The sequence below is a fragment of the Mastigoproctus giganteus genome, chromosome 3, assembly GCF_048544385.1.
Source record: "Mastigoproctus giganteus isolate SK-2022 chromosome 3, ASM4854438v1, whole genome shotgun sequence".
NCBI lineage: Eukaryota > Metazoa > Arthropoda > Arachnida > Uropygi > Thelyphonidae > Mastigoproctus > Mastigoproctus giganteus.
In genome coordinates this window covers 109,610,712-109,638,463 of record NC_143577.1, presented here as the reverse complement: position 1 = coordinate 109,638,463, position 27,752 = coordinate 109,610,712, and the positions used below count along the sequence as shown (strand labels likewise).

The window sequence follows — 27,752 nt, the reverse complement described above, 5'->3', positions numbered from 1 at the left end:
GATCGGAAATTATGACCTCATATTCTGAGGCTGAGACTTGCAGGCTGCATTAAAACAAACTAATATTGAAAACAATAATTCTCCTAATAACTCAGATAATGAAGATAACAAACCCAGACCAGCCTCCAGTAAGAAAAACAGAATGAAGATTAGATCTACAACAGAGTCCTCCATCTACCTAATAAAACCTCACAACTTGATAATGGACACAACAGCAAAAATAAGGAACAGTTTCCAGACAGCTGGCTCAGCCCTAGACAAGATTATTTCAGTTAACTGGAAAAGCTAATGACAGAACAACCTGGAAGGATCACAGCCAGAGTCAGAAGACAGATTATTGAAATATGGATTGGATTAGAAATAACAATTATAGACGATGTCCTATGCCCAGGTACCAAAGGGCACTCAAGTGCAGAGAACACTTAAATTCCAAATTATGATTCCCCAACAAAGGAGGGAGGAGAATATTGTAACAGTAATATAGGCATGTTATTATTATTAGCCATGTGGTGCAAGGAAGCCTGAGGCTTATGCCGTACCAGCCAAAAAAAATTCCTGAGTTACCCTGAGAGAGAAAGAGAGAGAGAGAGAAAAAAGAGGTAGAAGGGAATTACCAAGAAAGAGAAGAATGATGATATCCCACTCAGGGCCCTGGGTGTACCAAGCCCATACTCACCAGATGTGAGCCCCTGGGGTTATGTGATGCAAGAAAGCAAGTTTATGAGCTTATGAAGCATCAGCCAAAAAAAAATTTACACAACAATTCCATTCCCTCTAAAAGTTTGTCCAAATTTCTGCACATCTATTTAGAACTGTCTTTCCTCAATTTGAATTTATGCCCCCTCAGGTTCGTAATAATAAGGCCAACAGAAGAAGGCGTACTGGACTCCAGTGAAGCTATTAAGTAAGCAGTAACAAAGCAGGCAGTGAAATGCATGTAAATTATCAGGTAAGACAGAAGCCCATAGTAGATATAAACTAGTCTATAATCAAGTCACAAAGGAGATTAGGCAAGCAAAGGCATATTACGAGTAATCTTTGGCAAATGAAGCAAAGAAAAACAGCAAAGACTTCTTTACTTGTGTAAACACTTGAAGGAAGGTGATAAATCAAATTAGTCCACTTGATATCGATGGTTCGACTGTTGATAATTCGACAGAAGGTTGCTGACAAACTGAATGAGGATTTTGCATCAACATTAACATATGAGGAATTCTTTAGGGAGGCAGATGCCACAAGTTTATCAAACCTCTGAGGGCTAAATGATTTTGTAATTAACTGAGAGAAAAGTGGAAGAGAAATTGTTGAAGTTAAATATAAGAAGGGCACCTGAAGTGGATAGAATCTATCCATTTATCGTACAGGAGGCAGCAAAGGAGGTAAGCAAACCCTTATGATAGCTTACTTGGATTCAGTAATCACGGACCTTTCCTGAATCCAAGGTCCCCAATGTGCAAATGTATCCCCAATTCACAAAGGAGAATCAAAGGGTGACACGAGTAATTACAGACTTCTTAATTTAACTTCTCCTCCAAGGAAAATAATGGGAATCACTAGTTAAAGAAGCAATGCAGGACCTTATATACAAGACTGCAGTTATACTTCAGACACAGCATGAGTTTGTTCATACTTCAGACACAGCTTGGATACTATGATGGAGTCACAAAGGATGCAAAAAATAATTTTAATATCATATACTTGGATTTCAGGAAAGCTTTTCATACTGTTACACATAAAAGACTGCTGTACAAATTGGAGCAGTATGGCATTAAGGGCAAATTGCTGCTATGGATAAAGGGGTGGTTGGGTGGGAGAAGACAGAGTGGTAATCAGTGGATACTGCTCTTCATGGACTAATGTTATTAGTGGAGTCCCCCAGGGTTCAGTGTTGGGCCCATTGTTGTTTTCTGTATTTATTAATGATACTGATGAAAGCATATCAGGCATAATGTCCAAGTTTGCTACAAAGATGATACAAAGATTGGCAGGGTAGTTAATGACAGCATTCTACTGCAACAGGATCTAGAAAAGTTAGGAAGGTGTTCTGAAAAATGGCAATTGAAGTTTGACATTGATAAATTCAAAGTACTGCATATTAGTAGGAGTAATCCCAGAGCAATGTACCAACTGTGTGGTACCACTCTCAGGATAGTGCAAAATGACAAAAGTAAAAAAAAGTAAAGTGCAGCCATTATCAATCCACTGCAGGATGGAAGCCTCCTCAACAATTCATGCTGAGGGAAATGGACCATAATCTGCCACGCTGGTCCAGTGCGGGTTGGCAGACTGACCGTATCCAGCAGTCAGGGGCTGAACCCCTGTCTACTCAAAGAGCATGTGCTACTGCACTCCTGCTCCTGACCACTCAGATATGATATGATGAAGTTTTCTGTGCAATGTAGACAGGCTTCAAGGACAGCTCATGAGGTTTTGTCAATGATATACAGGAATAAAGAGGTGATTGTCCCATTGTATAAGGAAATGGTCTGGAGGATTCATTTTAGGAAGAATATAGAACTGCTGGAATGAGTACAGAGAAGAGCAATGAGATTGGTGAGCAGAATAAAGGGTGCTCTTACCAAGAAAGACCAGTCCTGCAAATTGCAGAATCTGGAGACTTTACACATGTGAGGTGATTTGATTTGAGATGTTTAAGGCTTTGAATGGGTTCCTCTTGCTAAGACCACACACATGAGAGGGCACAAATTCAAATTGAGGAAGGATGGTTGTAGAATATATGTGCAGATGTTTGCCTTTAGCCAGTGGGTGGTTGATTGCTGTAACAAACTTCCATTTTTGTTGTGGAAGTTGATAGCTTAAATAAAGTGAAGGAAAAACTAGATAAACTATTGGAGGGAATGAATAGTTGAAATGGTAAGTTAAAAATTTTTTTTTTGGCTGATTCTGTAGAAGCTTGCTTTCTTGCATCATTTGCCACTGCTAATATTAATGCTAATAACATTAAAAAAGCTAACTGGCACAGATACCAAGAAACCATTGGCTCCCTTCTTTTAGGGATATCCCAGAAAGTAGTAATGAAATTCTTCTAAATTAACAGTGAATAAACTGACAGAAATCATTATCAGAGTTGCAGATACCTTGATGAGGAAGAAACACCTAAGATCATAAAGCAGTTCCCTGATTGTGCTCTGAGCTGGATATTCTCTGGCAAAGGGTTAACCAGCTAGAAAACATTTCCAGAGATCCAGAACAAACTGGCCACCAGCAGAGGTAAATGCTAGAATGGAAACTTACCAGAATTTAAGGAATGGGTATATGAACTTGATAAGGTGGAAAAAGATGGAATCCTGGCAAATGCTTGTTGGTATCACTGGTAATGCCTACCCACAAGGGTTTGGTTTACCAATAAAGCCATCAAAAGGTTTGTGGTAAACAGTAGAAATACAGGCTGCCCAGACTACCAACACCTGGAGGAAACAGTCAGCAATATTCTTGATGCACTTTTCCAGAAAAAGACAATCTCCTTACCCAAGACCAATCCACTGAAAACAACAGCTGCCAAAATCTGAAGGCTGAGACCCCTTTCACCCTGGAGGAACTATTTATAGCACTAGATAAAACCAAAAACAATAAATGTTCAGGTAATCATCATATTGAAATAGAAATGGTAAAAGAACTGGCCAAAAGCTATCTGCACCACCTACTGCAACTGTACAATAATTATTTACAAAAGGGTATCTTCCCCACCTCTTGGAAACAGGTTAACATAAGATTAATACTGAAGAATTCAGAAAAACCACCAGCAGATCCAAAATCATATAGTCCCATTGCCTTGTTGCCAGTTTTGGGTAAGGTAATGGAGAGGCTGATGCTATTCAGGATACAGACTTACTACCTCAATGCCAATTCACAATCAAACAAACAGTTTGGATTTAAACAGGGATGCTCACAGAGGATGCCATGGACTAAAGTCAAAACAGCACATAACTGCAGAAGAAAAATAGGTACTGGCCAATCCATCAAGTTTGCAGGCACCTTTGATGAATTGTGGTGGTCCATCATAGTTCACAGATTTCAACTTCACAGATTTCAACCACAAAATCTATACCAGCGTATAGAAGACTATCTCAGGGATAGACAGGTCTCAATCAAAACCACATATCAGTGCATCACAAGATGAGTGACAGAAGGATGTTCCCTGGGTTCAGTGCTGGGTCCCTCTTTCCAGAGCCTGGTACTGGATGAATTCCTGGGGATAGATATTGACCCAACTGACAGGGTCACCTTCACTAACGACCTTGTCTGGTTTGTCAAGGCCAACACCTGGGCTGTTTTAGAACAGCATGCCAATTTAGCAATCAGTACCCTCCACCAATTGGCAAGTATATACAAACTAGCAATATCCAGCAGTAAACCCAAATCAATTCTGTTAAAGGTAACTTAAACAGACATCCACAGATTACAACAGCAGGTAAAACAATAGCCCTAGTAACGTAACAGTAATAAAATATCTAGGTATAATATTTGACTGTAAGTTAACTTTCTATCCTCACATTGTTCACTTGGTCAAAAAAAAGGTCAGGAATAAAGCTGGAATGATTGCTAGGATCAGCTGTGCTGACTGGGGTTTAAAAAGGAAGACACCTACTCTTATTTATAAAGCAATGTTTTTCCAAATGTCTATGCCATGGCAAAGGCATATGGCACTATAAAGCCACTTTAGATAATAATAAAATAAAATTAGATTCCATACAAAGGATTATACTCTTAACCTCCATGAGGGGGATGCTGCACTGGCAGTTCACCTGCTTTGCAGGTCCTAGAAGAGGGGGGAGACTACCACTGGACTTAGAAATAATTAAATGAGGACTCAACTATGGACTGTAAAAAGCTAATACCAACTAATGTCTTAGGGATTGGCATAAACCTTGAGACTGTCAGGCAGGAAAGAAGAATATTAACCACACTCTACTAGTAATGTAGCTGGGAAGTAACCCTAGTTCCCCCCTCCCCAGTTTTCCCAGGACTCTATGCCAAATTTTTGCTAATGGTATGATTCATTGAATGCACAGCTGTGCTGACTGGGTCTCACCTGGCTCCTAAATATGCCTATGGAGCTGATGAGGATTGGGCCTATGACCTTTATGACTGCCCCAATTACCATCCCTACAGGTTTAGACTTATGTCCAAGATTGGACCTATAACTTGCAGAGATAAGCACTACTCATATCTGATGAAACACATTACATAGCCTTCTCTGAGTTTGCTCAAAAAGCTTTTTTAAATCAGAAAAAACAACCATGCTATTGCTACCCAGACTGTGACACCTCCCCCTACTTAGACCAGTATGCTTACCTGATTGTGACATGTACTGATAGAGACTAACCCAAGTGAGACTGGGCTGTTAGAATGTGTTTCCCTTCCATTAAGAATGTATAAGATAGATACTAATTATTAGATATCAACATTTGTCTATATGTGTGTGTGTGAATTATTAATGTATAATTGTGTATATGTTATGTTCCCCGCCCCGCCAGGACCTGCAGAACAGGTGAACTGCCAGTGCAGCATCCCCCTCATGGATGTTAAGAGTACAGTCTTTTGCATGGAATCTAATTTCATTTTATTATTATCTAAAGTGGCTTTATAGTGCCATATGCCTTTGCCATAGATAATAATTTGGAAAAACATTGCTTTAGAAATAAGAGCATGTGTATATAGTCTGAGACTGTATTTAAATTCTATACAGTGGGACTAACTGATGATGTTACCAACAGCAAAGTCCAAATGGGAAGCATTCAAAGAAATAATCTTGGAAGCTAATAGAATGTTCATACCAACTAAGAAATATTGTTCAAGGTTTAGGCCTAAATGGATGTCAGATGAACTAATGAGACACATGGCAGAAAAGAAAAATGCATGGGATACATATAAATTAACACGTGACACAGAAGCCTATGATAGATATAAGCTGGTCTGTAACCAAGTCACACCGGAGGTTAGACAAGCAAAGGCAGATTACGAGAAATCTTTGGCAAAGGATGCAAAGAAAAACAGCAGAGTTCTTTACTTATGTAAACTCTAGAAGGAAGGGAATGAATCATTAGCATTAGCATTAGTAGAGGCATTGATGCAAGAAAGCAAGCTTATGCAGCATCAGCCAAAAAAAAAAAAAAAAAAACACTTCCACTTCACCCCTCTATTCGTGCGAAATACCTGTCCAGCTGAGCCTTAAACTTATTTAGGCTATCAACTTCAACGATAAGGGATGGAAGTCTGTTCCACCAACCAACCACCTGCTGGCTAAAGGCAAATTTCTGCACGTCTATCTTACATCTGTCTTTCCTCAATTTGAATTTATGCCCTCTCAGGTGATTATTCTGAGCAAGAGGAAGAATCCCATCAGCATTGAGTATGCTCAAACCATTCAAGACTTTATACACCTCTATCAGATCACCTCGCCGGTGCCTAGACTCCAGACACTGTAATTTGCAAAACGTAAGCCTTTCTTCGTAAGAGCACCTCTTTGCTCCATTCACTAATCTTGTTGCCCTTCTCTGTCCTCGTTCCAGCAGCTCTACATCCTTCTTGAAATGAGGCCTCCAGACCTGTACACAGTACTCCAGGTTTGGCCTTACCATTGCCTCACTGCTAGAAAAATTCCTATATATCATTGACAATACACCATGAGCTCTCTTGCAGCCCGTCTGCATTGCTCAGAGAACTTCATATCTGCCTGCACAACCACCCCCAGGTCCCTTTCATTCTCTACCACTATCAGTGTAGTACCACAGAGTTGATACGTTGCTCTGGGGTTGCTGTTTCCCATATGTAGTACTTTACATTTGTCAATGTTAAGCTTCATTTGCCACCTCTGCTCAACCTTTCCAGATCCTATTGCAGCAGCATAGTGTCAGTAGTGTCTTTGACAACCCTGCCAACTGTCGTATCGTCTGCAAACTTGGACATTAAGCTTGATATACCATCATCAATATCATTTATAAATACAGAAAACAATAATGGACCCAACACTGAGCCCTGAGGGACTCCACTAATAACATTAGTCCACGAAGAGCAGTGTCCATTGATTACCACTCTCTGTCTTCTCCCCCACCACCCCTTTATCCATAGCAGCAATTTGCCTCCAATGTCACACTGCTCCAATTTTTGTAGCAGTCTTCCATGTGCAACAGTATCAAAAGCCTTTCTAAGATCCAAGTATATAATATCAAAGCTATTCCCTGCATCCAGTTCTTTTGTGACTGCATCATAGTATCCAATCAAATTGGTCAGGCAACACTTCCCCTTAACAAAACCATGCTGTGTCCGAGCTATAACTGAAGTCTTGTCTAAATGATCCTGCAGTGCTTCTTTAACCAGTGCCTCCATTAATTTTCCTGGAACAGAAGTTAAGCTCACAGATCTATAATTACTTGTGTCAGCCTTTGATCCTCCTTTGTGAATTGGGGTCACATTTGCACATTTCCAGTCTATGGGTACCTCCCCTGAGTCCAAGGAAGCTCTCATAATTATGGCTAAGGGTTTGCTTACTTCCTTTGCTGCCTCCTTTAATATCACTGGATAGATCCCATCCACCCCAGGTGCCTTTCTTGTGTTTATCTTCAACAGTTTCTCCTCCACTTTACTCCCAGTTATTTCAAGATTCTGTAGCTTACTGCTAGAGTTGAATACACCTCTGGCATTCCCCTTGCTGAATAACTCCTCATGTGTGAATGTTGATGCAAAATATTCATTTAGTTTGTTAGCTACCTGAGCAGGATCATCAAAAGTTGACCCATCAATATCAAGTGGACCAATCTGATTCATCCCCTTCCTTCTAGAGTTTACATAAGTAAAGAACTCTTTGCTGTTTTTCTTTCTTTGCATCCCTTGCCAAGGATTTCTCGTAATCTGCATTCGCCTGCCTAACCTCCTTTGTAACTTGGTTGCATATCAACTTGTATCTATCATAGGCTTCTGTGTCATGTGTTAATTTGTAAGTATCCACGTGTTACAAAATCCACGTGTTACAAATTGAACGAGAGGTCTTTTTTTTTTAACCAAATTTAGTCGATTTATTAACCAATTGTTATATCAAATTATCTTCTATAAGTAGATTATAGACCTAGTCAGGATCCTTAGTTTATTCTAAATTGAGATAGCGAGATTTGGAAGCTAATCAATACTTACGAGTCCGTAGAAGTACCGTTCGAGAATTCTCGCCATTTTTACACAAGCTTAGTGTAGTATAGTGCATAATATAATATTGTCAGTTAATCAGTAAATCTATTAATCTTGATAAACTTTATTGTCAATTAAATTGTATTTTTAACTCTATATATATATAACGACTTAATCGTAACAAATAATTAATACATAACTATAGTGGTACACGTGATACGGAAGTTGTATAAAGGGAACTCGTAGAAAACACTAGATACCGAAAAAAAAAAATAACATAACTGTTTTGGGATATAACTTAAGGATTTAATTTTTGTTTTGAAATTTTATTGAATTAAATCGGAATCATGACTCTGACCAGATGAGCAAAGCAAAAGGCTCAAGCTAATGGGAGTGCTGTGGTTCAGAACTGAGGAGAACTGAGGGGGGCAGTTGCCCTCTGAATCACAGTCTTTTAAAATGCACTGTTTGCTTGATGTTTGCGGAGCAGTCGGGTACGGGACATGATACTGCCAAGGGGGATGTCTTTGTGTGTGCCCGATGTAAGGAGTGCAAGGAAATCAGGCGACAACTCAGCGTTGTTATGGGCCTTTATGAGAGCTTGAAGGACAGGGTGGATGCCCTCGAAGGAAATAAATTGAGGGGCCCATCAAGCTCTCAGCTGCCCACATCAATGCCAGAGCTTGCACTTGGTCATCAGGCAACACAGAGGCAGCCCCCTAGGCAGAATGCACTGGTCCCACAGGAACTAGTAGTTGTTGGTGACTCTACTGTCAGGGAAACGGGGAACATGCTTTATAAAAAGGATAGGTGGAATAGGACCAGGGTATGTCTGCCAGGGGCAAAGGTTGATGACTTTGTAGAGCGGATATCATCTTTTAAGGGCACAAAAGGTGATATAGTTGTACACGTTGGCACTAATGATATTAAGAGTAGGAGACCGGCGGAATTACTTAGCAAGTACAGGTCACTGTTGAAAAAAAGCCATGAATTAGGGTTGAATTTGAAAGTGTCTGCAATTCTGCCCAGACACGATAGGAGGGAGTATATGATGAGAGCCTTGTCAATCAATTCGGCCCTGGAGGGATTGTGCAAGGCTCAAGGGGTAGAATTTTTTTCAGCCTGGACTGTACTTGATAACAGGAGAGATTGCTTCTACAGGGATGGGATACACTTAAATAGAAAGGGTGCAAGAATTTTTGCTGATGCTGTCGAGGCAATGTTAGGTGGGTTGGAAAACTGCTAGTTGGGGGGGATACAAGGACTAATAGATTAACAGTAGCAACTGGCAGAGGTGGAAGTGATTCTTGCACTGCTTCTATTGAAATGAGCAGAAGCCTGAAAAACAAGATGCAGGATATTTCAGAGACTGCTGGGAGTCATTGCGGTACAAGTAAACCCATGGGTTGTGTTAGGGTAGTTAAGGATAGAAACAGGTGCATGTATACCTGCGTGTACACCAATGCTAGGAGTTTGGTAAATAAATTTGAGGTATTGCTCAAAACATCAAAGGCAGATATTGTTGGGATATCAGAGACGTGGTGTCACACAGATATAAGTAATGCGGAACTGGAATTTGGGGAATACAATGTGTATAGAAAGGATAGACAGGACAGGAGGGGTTATGCTATTAGTTAAGAAACACAAAGTCCAAGGAAGTGAAGCCAGTCGACATCGATGGACAGGGCAGTGTCGAGTCAGTTTGGTGTGACATAAGCATAGGGAAATCAAAATTGAGAGTAGGAGTTTTTTTTTTTTTTTTTTTTTTTTGATTTGGTAGTTGTTGGCGCATCGGCTTCTGTGGCCATATTGCACCTCCCAAGGTTTTTGCAGTACTTTGATCCAAGCCCGAGGCGGGAATCGAACCCGCGACCTTGGGGTTGCCGGGCAGGTACTTTACCCACTCGGCTAGCCCGGTCGGCAAAGAGTAGGAGTGTGCTATAGGCCTAATGACTCTGATGAGTATAATAAGATATTGTACAGGGAAATAGAGTGGGCCAGTAAATCAGAGAGTCTTATAATGGGGGATTTTAATTTCCCAGATATTGACTGGAATTTGTGGGTTGGTCACTCGCACACTAGCAAGGCTTTTGTGGATTTATTGGATGATTGTTTTCTACATCAGCATGTTCATGAGGCAACAAGAGGGAGCAATACTCTTGATCTGATTATCAGTAGTGATTCTTCATGCATTAAGAATCTGCAGATAAATGAACCACTAGGTGGCAATGATCACAGTGTGTTGAAATGGGATTTACTCAAGGAGGTAACTACCATCAGAGGTAAAGGGAAGGGTTTTTGTTTACGTAAAGGCGACTATGATGGTCTGAGACAGTATTTAAATTCTATACAGTGGGACCAACTGATGATGTTACCAACAGCAAACTCAAAATGGGAAGCATTCAAACATACCAACTAAGAAATATTGTTCAAGGTTTAGGCCTAAATGGTTGTCAGATGAACTAATGAGACATGTGGCAGAGAAGAAAAATGCATGGGATACATACAAATTAATGGGTGACATGGAAGCCTATGATAGATATAAGTTGGTCTGTAACCAAGTCACAAAGGAGATTAGGCAGGCAAAGGCAGACTACGAAAAATCCTTGGCAAAGGATGCAAAGAAAAACAGAAAAGAGTTCTTTACATATTTAAACTCAAGAAGGAAAGGGATGAATCAGATTGGTCCACTGGATATTGATGGTTCAACAGTTGAGGATCCTGCTCAGGTGGCTAACAATCTAAACGAGTATTTTGCATCTACATTCACGCATGAGGAGTTATTCAAGAAGGAGAATGATGTAGGTAAAGTAAACATTGGCAGTGAGCTGAATGATTTTGTAATAACTGAGAGGAAAGTGGAGGAGAGATTGTTGAGGATAAACATAAAAAAGGCACCTGGGGTGGATGGGATCTATCCAGTTATATTAAAGGAGGCAGCAAAGGAAGTAAGCAAACCCCTAGCCATAATTATGAGAGCTTCTTTAGACTCAGGGGAGGTACCCATAGACTGGAGATGTGCAAATGCAACCCCAATTCACAAAGGAGGATCAAAGGCTGACACAAGTAATTATAGACCTGTTAGTTTAACTTGTGTTCCAGGTAAATTATTGGAGGCACTGGTTAAAGAAGCACCGCAGGATCATCTAGACAAGAATTCAGTTATAGCTCAGACGCAGCATGGTTTTGTTAAGGGCAGGTCTTGCCTGACCAATTTGATTGAATACTATGATGTAGTCACAAAAGAACTGGATGCAGGGAATAACTTTGATATTATATATTTGGATCTTAGAAAGGCTTTTGATACTGTTGCACATGGAAGACTGCTGCACAAATTGGAGCAGTGTGACATTGGAGGTAAATTGCTGCTATGGATAAGGGGATGGATGAGTGGCAGAAGACAGAGAGTGGTAATCAATGGACACTGCTCAACGTGGACTAATGTTATTAGTGGAGTTCCTCAGGGTTCAGTGTTGGGTCCGTTGTTGTTTTCGGTGTTTATGAATGATATTGATGATGGGATATCAAGTTTAATGTCCAAGTTTGCAGATGATACAAAGGTTGGCAGGGTTGTTAAGGACACTACTGACGCTGCTGCTGCAACAGGATCTGGAAAGGTTGAACAGATGGGCTGAGAGGTGGCAAATGAAGTTTAACATTGACAAATGTAAAGTACTACATATGGGAAACAGTAACCCCAGAGCAACGTATCAACTCTGCGGTACTACACTGACAGTGGTGGAGAATGAAAAGGACCTGGGGGTAATTGTGCAGGCAGATATGAAGTTCTCTGAGCAGTGCAGACGAGCTGCAAGAGTAGCTCATGGTGTCTTGTCAATGATATACAGCAATTTTTCTAGCAGGGATAAGGAGGTGATTATTCCCTTGTATAAGGCAATGGTTAGGCCACATCCTGAGTACTGTATACAGGTCTGGAGGCCTCATTTCAAGAAGGATGTAGAGCTGCTGGAATGGGTACAGAGAAGGGCAACAAGATTAGTGAATGGAACAAAGTGTTGCTCTTACGAAGAAAGGCTTAAGTTTTGCAAATTACAGAGTCTGGAGACTAGGCACCAGCAAGGTGATCTGATAGAGGTGTATAAGGCTTTGAATGGTTTGAGCATGCTCAATGCCAATGGGATTCTTCATCTTGCTCAGAATAATCACCTCAGAGGGCATAAATTCAAATTGAGGAAGGATGGATGTCGGATAGATTTGCAGAAATTTGCCTTTGGCCAGCGGGTGGTTGGTTGGTGGAACCGACTTCCATCACTTGTTGTTGAAGTTGATAGCCTAAACAAATTTAAAGCTCAACTGGACAGGTATTTCGAACGAACGGAGGGGTGAAATGGGAGTGGTGTGTGTTTTTTTTTTTTTTTTTTTTTGGCTGATGCTGAATAAGCTTGCTTTCTTGCATCATATGCCTCTACTAATGCTAATGCTAATCCCATGCATTTTTCTTCTCTGCCATCTGCCATATGCCTCATTAGTTCATCTGACATCCATTTTGGCCTAAACCTTGAACAATATTTCTTTCTTGGACCAATAAGTCTTTTTGCAGAACATTGTGGAGACCAAACTGAAAATCTATCAAAAATTGTTTCTTAGGGAGTTTACAAGGGGGTAAATTAAAATTCAGTCCCTTTGAAAGGAGTGAGATCTGATCCTCAGATAACACGTATGAAGACAGATTAGTAACTTGTTTATATGTTGCCTCATTATACATATAATGTGATGGAAAAGAACGTTATGTAAGCAGGATTTGCATTATGTGCAGCCCCATTCTCTTTATGTGTAGGAATAGTAAAAGTGCCAGTGTGTGTGTTTGAGCATTCGCTTGCATAAATGTGTCTGGATTGTTAGAGGGTGTATTGCATTTGTATAAGGAGGGAGGGGGGGGGGGTTGAGCCCGAAATGAAACTGTTAATATAATGCATGCCACCTGAAATCTATGAAAGGTTTCAAAATGGTCCAATCATCTGAATATAAATATTTTTTTATTTTGTCACTAAGTGTAGTAACCTGAGAATAATAACTTCTCTTCATCACGAAACGAGAATTTAAGGAGAGTTTAATAATACGGCATGACGTAGCAAAACCCCAGGGGGCTCACATCTGGTGAGTATGAGCTTGAAAAACCCAGGGTCCTGAGCTGGATATCATCATTCTTCTCTTTCTTGGTGATTCCTATCTACTTCTCTCTCTCTCTCTCTCTCTCTCTCTCTCTCTCTCTCTCTCTCTCTCTCTCTCTCTCTCTCCCCCTCTCTAAGGGTAACTTGGGAAATTTTTTTTTGGCTGGTGCAGCTCAAGCCTCAGGCTTCTTTGCACCACATAGCTAATAATAATAAAAGCAAGTTGTTTAATATCTGGAATCCTACGATTAAAATTTACCTTTGTGAATTTTGGCGTGATATTTTCAAGGAGGCAATATTTCAAGAAAACAATATGATATTTTTGTAGGGAATATTTCAATGTCACTGTAATGTAATTTTGCACTGCACTGTACAAAAAATCTCTCATATCCAATCTAAAAATTGTGTATTTTTATGTCGATAGATCATTGGGGGGTGGGGGGGTGGAATTAATGGGAGAGTCAATGAGGAAAGATATTCAAATAAGTTTAGTAAAAACGCAGAGCCGCAAGGCTATAATTCACATTTAAAGACATTTAATTATAAGAGGTCCATAATATTTAACCCACCTTACACTTAGAAATTGATACACTAAACAACAGGTTCTTAAATAGAGGTATCCACTCTCTATTATAGATCAAATCAGATTACAAGCTAAAATTAAGACAGTAAATATGATACCTATTAATAAAACCAATAAAAAAAACTTTATTTCTATACCATACGTCAAACGATGGTACAGGCAATTCAATAAACTCTAAAAATACAGAATTCAAAATTATAGCCAGCCTATGCAGAAGCTAATATATTAAATGCAGAAGCATAATATATTAAAAAATCACACACAGTTCTTCCTTCTTACTCGGTACAGGTAAACGATCTTGTATACAAGATTTCTTGTTTGTTATTTGGTTTTTAGGAGCATTAGCAACTAGGGCCATATTGCTCCGGGGATATGCGGTGGTCATTCCCTGACCTTTCCACTTCCTCCGTATTTGGTGGTCACAGGCTTGAACCCCAGTTTAATCAAGAAGCGTGTGCTACGCACTGCTGCTCTTGCCCACCTGGCTAAAGAGGCGCCTAAGATTTCTTGTAGTCAGTGCTATTCATCGTATGAGGGATTGACTCGTTGTACTTTAGATTTAAGTACAACGTTGTACTTTAGACTCGTTGTACTTTACTTTAGATATAAACATCTGGAAACACGTCACTTCAGTCCGCACATCGCTTGCAACTGCATCGGAATTGGCCTTTCGTGCCATCAATGAAGGTCATGTATTCTTTTTCAATGAAGCAAAAATTTTAAGCATACAACATAATTACATAAAATTATTGTCGCTGAAATTCTTGAAATGAAACTAGAAGAAAATTCTATCAGTGTGCGACGTCCTTACCTAATTTCGGATTTCTGGTCTTTTTTTTTTTATGCATGCATCAATACAAATAATCTCTCCATTTAAAAGCCTAACACACACGCACACTTTGCGATATTTCCTTCCTGTGAACACGCCGATCAGTCGAAAAACATTGTCTGCTTAAGGAAGGGAAAAGCTGTTCCTCCAGAAGATCCCTGAACCGTCGTTTTGTTTCCCCAACATAATGCTCCCCACAATCCGGGCATTCTATTCTGTAAACAACTCCACTACTGAGATCTTTCAGTATACGGTCTTTAACCTGGGACACCGCTGTGTGCAGCTTCCTGGGCGGAGGCTGTGCACAGCGGTGTCCCAGGTTAAAGACCGTATACTGAAAGATCTCAGTAGTGGAGTTGTTTACAGAATAGAATGCCCGGATTGTGGGGAGCGTTATGTTGGGGGAAGAAAACAACGGCTCAGGGATCGTCTGGGGGAACATTTTAAATGCTATAAGGACCACTGACTATAATAAGTCTGCTGTGGCTGAACATTTTTGGGAGAAGCAGCATCAAATCTTCCCGGAGAATGCTATTATTATGTTAGTTAGTTATTTGGTTTTTAGGAGCATTAGCAACTAAGGCCATATTGCTCCAGGATATGCAGTGGTCATTCCCTGACCTTTCTGCAATCTCCGTATGTGGTGGTGACGGGTTCGAACTTCGGTCTAATCAAGAAGCGTGTGCTATGCACTGCTGCTCCTTCCCACCTGGCTACGGAGGCGCCTGCTATTATTATGGATCGTGCACATGGATACTGAGGCGTAAATGGCTTGAAGGTTTACGGATTGGCTCATCCAGTAAGAATACTATGAATAGAGACAGAGGTATGCGTATTCATCCTATTTTCGAAGCAATTGTATTAAGGTTGGACGAACGATTTTGTTTGCCACGTACGCGAACCATTTCTGCTTCCGGTTCTGCCCATGTGCCGATAGAACCACGTGGAGAAATACCACATGTGGACGTACCATGAGCCTGCTATATAAAGAGATGTTGCAAGAAGTCTTATTACTGTTGAGGAAGGGAGCTGACACTCTTGAAAGCTTCAGGTTTTTTTTAACGCTTTTAACTTTTATATTTTAGCATATTTTATAGTAAATGATTTTATTTTATTTTAGCATTCCGTAATATACAACCATCAGTTTATTGTAAATAATTTGTTTTTTGATATTATTTGTATAAACTTCAGTTACAGTAAAAAATTTTATTTAATGGTCGGCGTATGAGTTTATTTATTCCTAGACATGAATTTTCCCGACCTCAGAGGCCTCTTTCAGGATAGAGAAATAGATACATTGACTGTAACTTGTTGGTTAGTCACTCATTAACTAGTGAGACGTTAGTGGATTTCTTGGATGACTGTTTTCTACAACAGCATGTTAGAGAGGCAACTGAAGAGAGTAATACTCTTGATCTGATTATCAGCAGTAATTATTCATGTACTAAGAATCTGCAGACAAAAGAACCACTAAGTAGCAGTGATCACATTGTATTAATGTAGGATTTACTTAAAGATGTAACTATCAATGGTAAAGTGAAGGGTTTTTGCTTTTGTTAAGGTTACTACAGTGGTCTCAGATAGTTTTTAAATACTATACAGTTGGACCAACTGATGATGTTACCATCAGCAAATTCTAAAAGGAAAGCATTCAAGCGAATAATCACAGAAACTACTAAGCTTTTCATACCTACTAAGAAATACTTTTCAAGGTATAGGCTAAATGGATGTTAGATGAACTAATAACCTCATGGGAGAGAAGAAAAATGCATGGGATGCATATAAATTATCAGGCAATGCAGAAGCCTATGGTAGATATAAACTAGTATGTAATCAAGTCAAAAGGAGGTTATGCAAGCTAAGGCAGATTATGGGAATTTTTTGGCAAAGATGCAAAAAAGTCAGCAAAAACTTCTTTATTTATGCAAATAACAGAAGGAAGGATCATAAACAGTTCAAATAAATTGAACTGTTGATGATCCTGCTCAGGTTGCTGACAGACTGAACAAGTAGTTTGAACTACATTCACACATGAGGAATTCTTGAAGGAAGTAGATGCCAGTAGTTTAACAAACTCTAACAGCAAGCTAAATAATTTGGTAATAACTGAGAGGAAACTGGAAGAGAAATTGTAAGAAAGAAAGGCACTTGGGGTTAATGGATCTATCCAATTACATTAAGGGAGGCAGCAAAGGAAGTAACTAAATCCTTAGTTATTATTATGAGAGCATCCAGGGATTCAAGGAAAGTTCCCATGGACTGGAGATATGTGAATGTATTCCCAATCACAAAGAGTGATCAAAGGGTGACAAGAATAATTACAGACCAGTTATAAATGGTACTTTAAGAGATCTACAATTTTCGAATTGTCATAAGACCAGTTAGCTTAATTTCTGTTCCAGGAAAAATAATGGAGTCACTGGTTAAATAAGTAATGCAGAACCTCTAGACCAGGGGTGGGCAACTTTTTTCGTCAGCGGGCCGAATGAAATTTTCGCATCATGATGTGGGCCGGAATAGATTGAACGATTTAATAAAAAAAATCAGAACCTAAAAAATGTTATATTACTTGAATTACCAAATTATTAATGTTTTTTTAAAAAAAATATCTGAATGTCCAATTATCATTGAAAATGCGGCATTCGGCATCAATTTTTCTTTTTTTTTTTAATTGGCTCATTTTATGGGCTATAAATTATATTAAATTAAAAATTGTAATAATTAGAAAAGGCATAAAATATCTCGCACCAATATTATTTTTTTCACTAAGAAGTCAAACCCAAAGGAACTTCGTTCGATCGATGCTACAATAATAATTAGGAAATAACTCTTTGACGCTGCGTAGAATCACTTGGTTACTGTTGTACTGGCCGCGATTCCCGATTGAACCGAATTAAGCCGAACGTTTACGGCAAGTGTAGTATGGTATGGATTTTCTATATTTATGCATTTAACGAGGGGGCCGGATTCAACATCGTCGCGGGCCGGCTGTTGCCCACCCCTGCTCTAGACAGAGGTGCAGTTGTACTTCAGTCACAGCATGGTTCTGTTGAGGGGAAATCTTCACTAACCAATTTGATTGGCTACTATGATGCAGTAACAAAATAAATGGATGCAAAAAAATAATATTGATATCTTATATTTAGATTTCATGAAAGCATTTGATACTGTTGCACATAAAAGACTGCTGTACAAATTAGAGCAGTGTGGCATTAAGGGAAAGTTACTGCAATGGATAAAGCAATAGTTAAATGGGACAAGATTGAGAGTGGTTATCAATGGACACCACTCTTCATGGACTGTTATTAGTGGAGTCCCCCAAGGTTCAGTGATGGGACCATTATTCTTTTCTATATTTTTTAATGATACTGACATATCAGGCTTAATGTCTAAGTGTGCTGATGATACAAGGGTTGGCAAAATGGTTAATGACAGTAATGACGATATGCTACTGCAACAATATCTAGAAAAGTTAGGCAGATGGTTGAGAAATGGCAATTGAAGTGTAACCCTGACGAATGCAAAGTACCGCATATGGGTAGCAGTAATCCCAGTACAAACTGTGTTATTACACTCATGACAGTGGAAATCAAGAAAGACCTGAGGATAATTGTGCAGTCAGATATGAAGTTCTCTGAGCAATGCAGCAGGCTGCCAGAATAGATCATGTGATTTTGTCAGTGATATAGAGAAATTTTTCTTGCAGGGATAAGGATGACATTGTCAGGCCACATCTTGAGTAATTCATAATGAGGTCTGGAGGCCTCATTTTATCAGTTATATTTATTTTATCATCCTTCCTAAAATGATTCCTTGTATCATTTTAGAAAGGATGTAGAGCTGCTGAAATGGGTACAAACAAGGGCAATGAGATGGTGAGTGGAACAAAGGGTGCACTTACCAAGAAAGGCTTCAGTTCTGTAAATTGTATCAGCTGGAGACTCGACACCCGTAAGGTGATCTGATTGAAGTCTTTAAGACTTTGAATGGATTGATCAAGCTGAATGCTAGTATGCTTCTTCCTCTTGCTCAGACTATACATGTGAGGAGCCATAAATTTGAATCAAGGAAGGATGGTTTCAGAATAGATGTGTGGAAGTTTGTCTATAGCCAGTCGGTGGTTGATTACTGGAACAAACTTCCATTTGTTGTTGTGGAAGTGGATAGCTTGAATGAATTCAAGGAAGAACTAGACAAAATTGGAGGGGATGTATAGGTGAAATGGGATTTTTTTTTTTTTAGCTGATGCTGTACAATCTTGCTTTCTTGGGTCATTTGCCACTACTAATACAAAAACAGTTGTTCAGTGTGAGCTATCATGCATTATATGCTACAGTTTTCAAAATTATAATACTGGAACATTCTGCTAACTATCCTTAGTGGAACTTACACATCACTGAAAAAACAATAAAATCTAAAAATGATGGGAAGAAATATAGATAAGGGCATATATAAATATATATGTTACTGTAAAAGTCTGAAATATGGTAAATCCTAGGATTTAACAGTTTGCATTGGTAAAAGCTCAAAATAACCACACTTTTCAATTTATTTGACTTTTACCACTCTGATACAGAAAATCCTTACATTTGTTTTGCCAAATGGATGAAGGTCATTTGTAAAAACCAACACTTCAAAATAAGTAAAGTTATTATTATTATTTTTATATTTGGGATAGGAGGTACAGTGCATGTCACTTATTGTGATCACAGATAATGTTATCACTCTTATGAAGTCTCAATCAAATGTATTGTAATTAGCACACTGGCTTTTATTATAATGTTTTTTGTCTTATCGTGCACGTACAATAGAATTTCAAGCCTAGTTTATTCTTGAACTCTGACACATTGTTGGCTATAGTTCCTATGATTATTGGTGTTGTTACTCCATGAAAGAAAGTACTATATCTGTATGCCTACCAGTTTGCCTGTTTTGCAGTAGAGCATTAATCCCTTTCTTATTTTTCATTTTAATATTTATTAGTTTTTAATGGTGGTTTGTATGGATTTCCAAAAACATTATGAGAGTTTCATTTTTATTGATGAAATATTGATGAATCTTGAAGAAATACTGGACAGTCAAATAAAAGTAATTTATACTGCTTGAATTTAATGTTTTCTTTCTGTCTTTTTATACTTTCATATGATCTTTGTTTCTGCTCTGCATTAGTAAACAGTGCCAAACACCTGCATTTTTCTTATTATTATCAGTTTAGCTGAGTCCCATAGTGATCGCAATAAGAGGTGTTCACAGTATATCTCCTATTAGCATTAGCAGAGGCATTCGATGCAAGAAAGCAAACTTATGCAGCATCAGCCAAAAAAAAAAAAAAAAAAACTTCCATTTCACCCCTTTGTTCATTCGAAATACCTGTCCAGCTGAGCCTTAAACTTATTTAGGCTATCAACTTCCACGACAAGGGATGGAAGTCTGGTCCACCAACCAACCACCCGCTGGCTAAAGGCAAATTTAAAGGAAAGATCTGTCTTTCCTCAATTTGAATTTATGCCCTCTCAGGTGATTATTCTGAGAAAGAGGAAGAATCCCATCAGCATTGAGCATGCTCAAACCATTCAAGACTTTATACACCTATATCGGGTCACCTCGCTGTTGCCTAGTATCCAGACACTGTAATTTACAAAGCTTAAGCCTTTCTTCGTAAGAGCACCCCTTTGATCCATTCACTAATCTTGTTGCCCTTCTCTGTACTCGTTCCAGCAGCTCTACATCCTTCTTGAAATGAGGCCTCCAGACCTGTATACAGTACTCTAGGTGTGGCCTGACCACTGCCTTATACAAGGGAATAATCACCTCCTTATCCCTGCTAGAAAAATTGCTGTATATCATTGACAATACACCATGAGCTACTCTTGCAGCCCGTCTGCACTGCTCAGAGAACTTCATATCTGCCAGCACAACCACCCCCAGGTCCCTTTCATTCTCTACCACTGTCAGTGTATTCTCACAAGATTTTCTGGATAACATATTCACTATGTTTGGAGCCATTTTTCATTATGACTAATGTACATTTCAGTCATAATAGAAAAGAATTTACAAATGCGATTATCAAATGAGCTTTGACCAATGCAAACTGTTAAATGATAGGATTTAGTGTATCAGAGCAGTAATAGTGCGAAACAAAGTAAAATGTGTTGGTATTTCAGACTTTCACTATAATACTGTGGTAAAAGTCAAAATTTTGGGCTTTCGGGCTTTCACTAAGGCAAACTGGTAAAACTTAGGATTTAATGTATTTCAGGCTTTATTATAACACATAATTAAAATATCACTTCATTGTCAAAAATGAAAATACAGGCGTTTACAGATTAAGAAAAACAAATAACATCTCACTGGTGCCTTAGCTGTTTACCCCAGGGAATTTTTTTTGGCTGGTGCAGCATAAACCTCGGGCTTCCTTGCACCATATAGCTAATAATAATAATAAAATAATAATACAAAAAGAAAAAAATAATAATATTGACATTGAATGGCCATTATTCGTGAATTATAATGTATTTTCTCCTATTTGCAAGAGTAGTTTAAAGGTAACTACCGACCAGTCAGTTTAACCTCTCTGGCAGGAAAAATAATTAAATCATTAGTTAAAGAAGTAATGCAAGATCATCATGATAGGAGTGGAGTCATAAGGCAATGACAGCATGTGTTTGTTAGAGAGAGATCATGCCTCACAAATCTGATTAGCTATTATGAATGTTTTCTAATTAGCTATTATGAATGTCACAAAGGAACTGGATGCAAAAAATAGTGACATCATCTACTTAGATTTCAGTAAAGCTTTTGATTTGTACTACACACACACACAACTGATGTATAAAGGAACAATATGGCATTAAGAGGAAGATACTACTATGGATAAAGTGATGGTTATAAATGGCACTGCTCTTCATGGACAAGCAAAATAGATATTTTGCATCTACATTCACAAGTGAGGAATTTTTTAGGGATGGGAATGCCAGATGTATATCAAATTCTAACAGGGAGTTAAATGGTTTTGTGATAACAGAGGGAAGTGGAAGATAAACTGTTGAAGCTAAAAGTAAATAAGGACCTGGGATCTATTTAGTTATATTAAGAGAGGCAACAAAGAAGTAAGCAAATCTTTAGCCATAACTGAATTCAATGGCATAAGTCCCTATGTAATGGAGATGAGCAAATGTCTCCCCAATTCATAAAGAGGGATAAAAGGGTGAAGTGAGTAATTACAGACCTGAAAGCTTGATTGAAAGTAAAATAATGAACCTGAAAGGAAAATAATGAAGACCTTGAAGGAAAATAACGAAGTTATTGGTTAAAGAAGAAAAGCAAGACCATCTAGATAGGAATACAGGCAATCAGAGCACAGATTTGGTGATCCGTAATTATTATAATCTGTTAGTTATATTAGTATATTATATATATATTATTAGTGAATAAATCACAGTACAAATTCAAATAAAATACTTAGTGTACTTTTTATATTCTGTATTTCTTTTTCATATAGAATTAATGGCTGTGCCATTTTCCACTTGGACAGAAAGCTTCTGGAGTTCCTATCAAACACCGAAGAAATCTGTAGAAGTTCTTTCAAAATAGGCTCGCCTAATCCTGAGCAAGGTATATTATATCACTTTCCACCCCATCTTGAGAATTCTTGAAAATTTTCATCCCACAAACCAGCCTTTGAATGGGAGTTCTAACACATGCATATACCCCAACATCCCCTATAGTGAACTTCCCATAAATTCTCTCTATAATGAAATTTTCTGTTAAACCTTGAATTTTAAAGAAAAGTAGTTGTAATTAGCCGTCATCCTCTGTATAATGAATTTTGGCTAGAGGGTTTAGTGTTTCATATTAGGCAGGTACGCTAATTACAGTCAATCTCGGTAGTGCTACTAGTTTATCTTGCTCACAGCAGTTTGATGCTGGTAACTGGTATGACAAAAGATAAGGAAAAATCTATGAAAACTATATTATAAGCCTACTTTTCCACAGCATGATCCATGTTCAATTATTCTTTCAATCAGTCAGCTTAACGCATAATTTTATAAATTATATTCCACCTGTCAGTAAATCAGTTGGATGCATAATTTTATTGGCTGGGTAAAATTTTATGTTGCTGATGTGAATGCTTTCTGCCAATGAATAAATCACTGTTGAGAAAGGTGAAAATTACCAAAATAAACAATATTTTATCTGCTTGGCAGCTTAGTCATATCACCGACCAGCAAGTATTTTAAGTTTCATTGACTACAGGATCAGCATTTGCTTTGCAGCATAAAATTTAGAAATCATACTTGTTAATTTTTACCAATGATTCAAGCGGATACTAGATACATATAATGCCTTATAAAATTGTTTTAATTATATTGCTATATGCTAAAAATCTGGAAATTCTGTGTCAGAATGAGACAGTGAGTGCTTCAAGAAATAGGAAATACAGTATTTCTCAAAATATAACAGCTTTCTTTCAAAACACCTAAAAAAAAAACATATTTTTAAATAATAGTAATTATCTGATGTATATATATATACAAGGTGTCTCAAAAATACACGGCATAACTTCAGGAATGAGTTCTTCATATGTAGACAATAAAAATATTTTATATCAACATAGTTTTGGAAGTGCTTGGTTTCCGAGTTTTGAAGGTCTGTCTATGACACTTAACTGTTCACATCACCTTATAGTAATTGTTCAAAATGTCCACCTTTTGCCTGAATACAGGCCTCACATTGATGTCTCATGGACTCGCGAAGACGATGGAAAATTCTTGGCATGTTTCGTATTGTCTCACAACCTGCCACAATTCGATTGCGGAGAGTTTCCAGATCAGCTACTGGAGTCAAATACACCAATGACTTTAAATGGCTCTACAAGAAGAAATCTAGTGGGTTTAAATCAGTGAGTGTGGAGGCCAGGCAGCCTCCCTCTACTTCAGGAGTCGTAGATCTTGGTCATCCTCTGTTGGCAGCATGAGGTGTAAATGTACCATGTTCACAAAGGCGGCGATGGATACCTTCAAACGTTTTCCTGTCTGGACATCTTCGTTCTGGGAACCTTTCGTGGTACAAACGACGAGCCTCCAGAGCATTTCCATCCGCCAAACTGTACATGAAGTGCATATCCGCTTGCCCCTGATTTGAGTACATGGTCGGAATGGAAAACTACCAGATTCTGTCAGTACCTTGTGATGAAGGAAATCACCTCTGGAAGATAAGACATTCAGGTTAATAACTCGGGAACCAAGCATTTCTGGAACTATGTTGATATAAAATATTTTTATTGTCTACATATGAGGAACTCATTCCTGAAGTTTTGCTGTGTATTTCTGAGACACCCTGTATATATTCAGTGGTGAGCTACAGTGGGCTCACAAGAGCCCATTGTTATTTTTTTTGAAAATTTGCGAGCCTATTGTTGAAATGATCATTTATTTTAAAAATTAAATCCTGGATTCAATTATTAAGTATTCAGAGACAGAAGGTGGGGTGAGCGGGGCCCCAGCCTCAGCTGCACTCGACCAGTTATGTATTTAAAAATTGCTTCATTTTTGATTTATTTACAGTTGGACCTCTGTTTGATGAACTTCTTTATTGCAAATTTTTTTGGAATTCCTCTTGATAATTACATTTAAAATAGTTTCCGTAGAATGAAGAAAATTCCAAATATCGAACAGATTATAAGAGACAACTTGTACGCACTGTTCCCATCTCTGGCCTTTAGGCAATTAGAAAACAAATTAAATACGCTTTCAATAGCCAGTTCCCCTTTATTCTGGCAAGCAGTCATCTGTTTTTTGGAGAAGTGAGTGATCCGCACCTTTCAGTAAATTTCTTCCATCTATTTTAGATATTCAGTTACTGTAACCTTATTTTCATGGTCACAGTAACTGTATATCCGATATTTTGGACAGAATTCAAAGAAGCAGTGACAGTAGCAATGTTGGAAGGGAGAATGGGGCAACTAAGATATTAAATCACTTTCGGAAGATGAACTGTTGGTAGGTTTTGAAACTGCATACAGGCTTTCATTGTGAAGAAAATGTTCCAAAATATAATGGTATACAGGCAATAATTAAAAAAAAAAAAAAAAAAACTGTGCATTATATCACCAATCTCCAAAAAACCAGCCTGATTTAAGGATGATTGCTAAAGAACTTGATGGGGAAATTATAAAGATTGGTGTGTTCAGGCCAGGATGAGCAGCTTGTAGCTTGCGGATGCCAATTGGGGTTTGGAGAAATTATCCTGCTTTGTACAAACATTTTGAATCAGAAGTTAAATATTTAGAATTTCTTAAGATTTAGCATTAGCATTATTATATGATTATTATATTATATGATGCAAGAAAGCAAGATTATACAACATCAGCAAAAAAAAAAAAAAAAAACCTTTCCATTTCACCCATCCGGTCATTCCAAATGTTTGTCTAGTTCAGCCTTAAATTTATTTAGGCTATCAACTTCCACAACAACAGATGGCAGTCTGTTGTACCAATCAACTTCCTGCTGGCTAAAGGTAAACTTCCGCACATCTATTCTATAACTGTCTTTCATCAATTTGAATCTATGCCTCCTCAGGTTCTTAATCTAAGCAAGCAGAAGTATCCTGTCAGCACTGACCCTGCTCAAATCATTCAAGGCCTTATACACCTCAATCAGATCACCTCACAGGTGCCTAGTCTCCAGATGCTGCAACTTGCAGAACTTAAGCCTTTCTTCGTAAGTGCACCCCTTTGTTCCTCTCACCAATCTTGTTGCCATTCTCTGTACTCATTCTAGCAACTCTACATCCTTCCTAAAATGAGGCCTCCAGACCTGCATATAGTACTCAAGGTGTGGCTTGACCACTGCCTTATACAAAGGGATAATCAATCACCTCCTTGTCTCTGCTATCAAAATTCCTATATATATCACTGACAAAATTCACTTTCCTGCATCACCTGCTCTGGCAGCCAGTCTGCATTGCTCAGAGAACTTCATATCTGACTGCGCAATTATCCCCAGGGCTTTTTCATTCTCCACCTCCCTGAGTGTAGTGCCACACAGTTGGTAATTTCTGCTACCCATACGGAGTTACTGCTACCATTTGCAGTACTTTTCATTTACCAATGTTAAACTTCAGTTGCACTTATCAGCCCATGTGCCTAAGTTTTCTAGATCCTGTGGAGTAGCATACTGTCTTTATTGTCATTAACAACCCTGCCACCCCAGGGGCTCATATCTGGTGAGTATGGGCTTGGCACACCCAGGGTCCTGAGCTGGATATCATCATTCTTCTCTTTCTTGGTGATTCCTTCTACTTTTAACTCTCTCTCTCTCTCTCTCTCGGGGTAGCTCGGGAACTTTTTTTCCTGGTGCAGCATAAGCCTCAGGCTTCCTTGCAATGTATGGCTATTAATAATAATAATAATAATAATAACCTTAGTATCATCTGCAAACTTGGACATTAAGCCTAATATATACCTTCATCAATATCATTGATAAATACACAAAACAACAATGGGCCCAGCACCGAACCCTGGGGGAATCTACTAATAACATTAGTCCACGTAGAGCAGTGTCCATTTATTACCACTCTCTGCCATCTCCTACTGAACCATCCCTTTATCCATTGCAGTAACTTGCCCTTAATGCCATACTACTCCAATTTGTATAGCAGTCTTCCATGTGCAACAGTATCAAAACCTTTCTTTAAATCCAAGTATATAATATCAAAATTAATTTTAGCATCCAGTTCCTTTGCGACCACATCATGGTATCCAATCAAACTGGACAGACAACACTTCCACTTAATAAACCCATGCTCTGTCTGAGCTATGTCTAGGTGATCCCGTATCACCTCTTTAACCAGTGATTCCATTATTTTCCCCAGGACAGAAGTTAAACTAAAAGACCTGTCTATAGTTATTTGAGTCACCCTTTGAATCCCCTTTGTGAATTAGGGATACATTTGCACATCTCCAGTCCATGGGGACCTCCCCTGACTCTAAGGATGCTCTCATAATTATGGCTAAGGGTTTGCTTACTTCCCTTGCTGCTTCCCTCATTATAACTGGATAGATTCCATCTGCCCCAGGTGCCTTTTTTATGTTTAACTTCAACAGTTTTTCCTTCACTTTGCTCTCAGTTAATATAAAATCACTTAGCTCCCTCTTAGAGTTTGATAAACGTCTGGCATTCCCCTGCTTAAATAACTCCTCACGTGTGAATGTAGATGCAAAATAATCATTCAGTTTATCAGCTACTTGAGCAGGATTGTCAATAGTTGAACCATCTATGTTAAGTGGACCAATCTGATTCATCCCCTTCCTTATAGAGTTTACATAAGTAAAGAACTCTTTGCTGTTTTTCTTTGAGTCTTTTGCCAAAGATTTCTAATGTGTCTTTGCCTGCCTAACCTCCTTTGTGACTTGATTACAGATGTTTGTTTGTTTATTATTTGGTTTTTATGAGCATTAGCAACTAAGGCTATATTGCTTCGGGATTATGCAGTGGTCATTCCCTGACCTTTCCGCATCCTCCGTATTTGGTTTGATTACAGACTAGATTATATCTGCCATAGGCTTCTGTGTCGCATGATAATTTATATGCATTCCATGCATTTTTCTTCTCTACCACGAGTCTCATTAATTCATCCGACATCCATTTAGGCCTGAACCTTGAACAGTATTTCTTAGTTTGTATGAAAACATTAGTAGCCTCCAAGATTAAGTCCCTGAAGACTTCTCATTTAGAATTCACCATTGGTAACATCATCAGCTGATCCCACTGTATAGAATTTAAAAACTGTCTGAGACCACTGTAGTCATCTTTACGAAAACAAAAAGCCTTCCCTTTACCCTTGATGTTAGTTACATATTTAAGTAAATCCCACATCAATACACTGTGATCACTGTCATCTAGTGGTTCCTTTATCTGCAAATTCTTAATGCATGAATAATCACTGCTGATAATCAGATCAAGGGTATTACTCCCTCTGGTTGCCCCTCAAACATGTTGCTGCAGAAATTTTTTTTTATTTAAGCTGTCAACTTCTACAATAGATGGAAGTTTGTTCCAGAAAT

The 27,752-nt window shown here is 38.5% G+C and overlaps 1 protein-coding gene across 1 annotated transcript in view; it reads right to left on the bottom strand.

The window, feature by feature from the left end:
* The window catches only part of LOC150088215 (prolyl 4-hydroxylase subunit alpha-1-like), a 244,939-nt gene that overhangs the window by 10,555 nt on the left and 206,632 nt on the right, over positions 1–27,752 (bottom strand). The window lies entirely within an intron of this gene.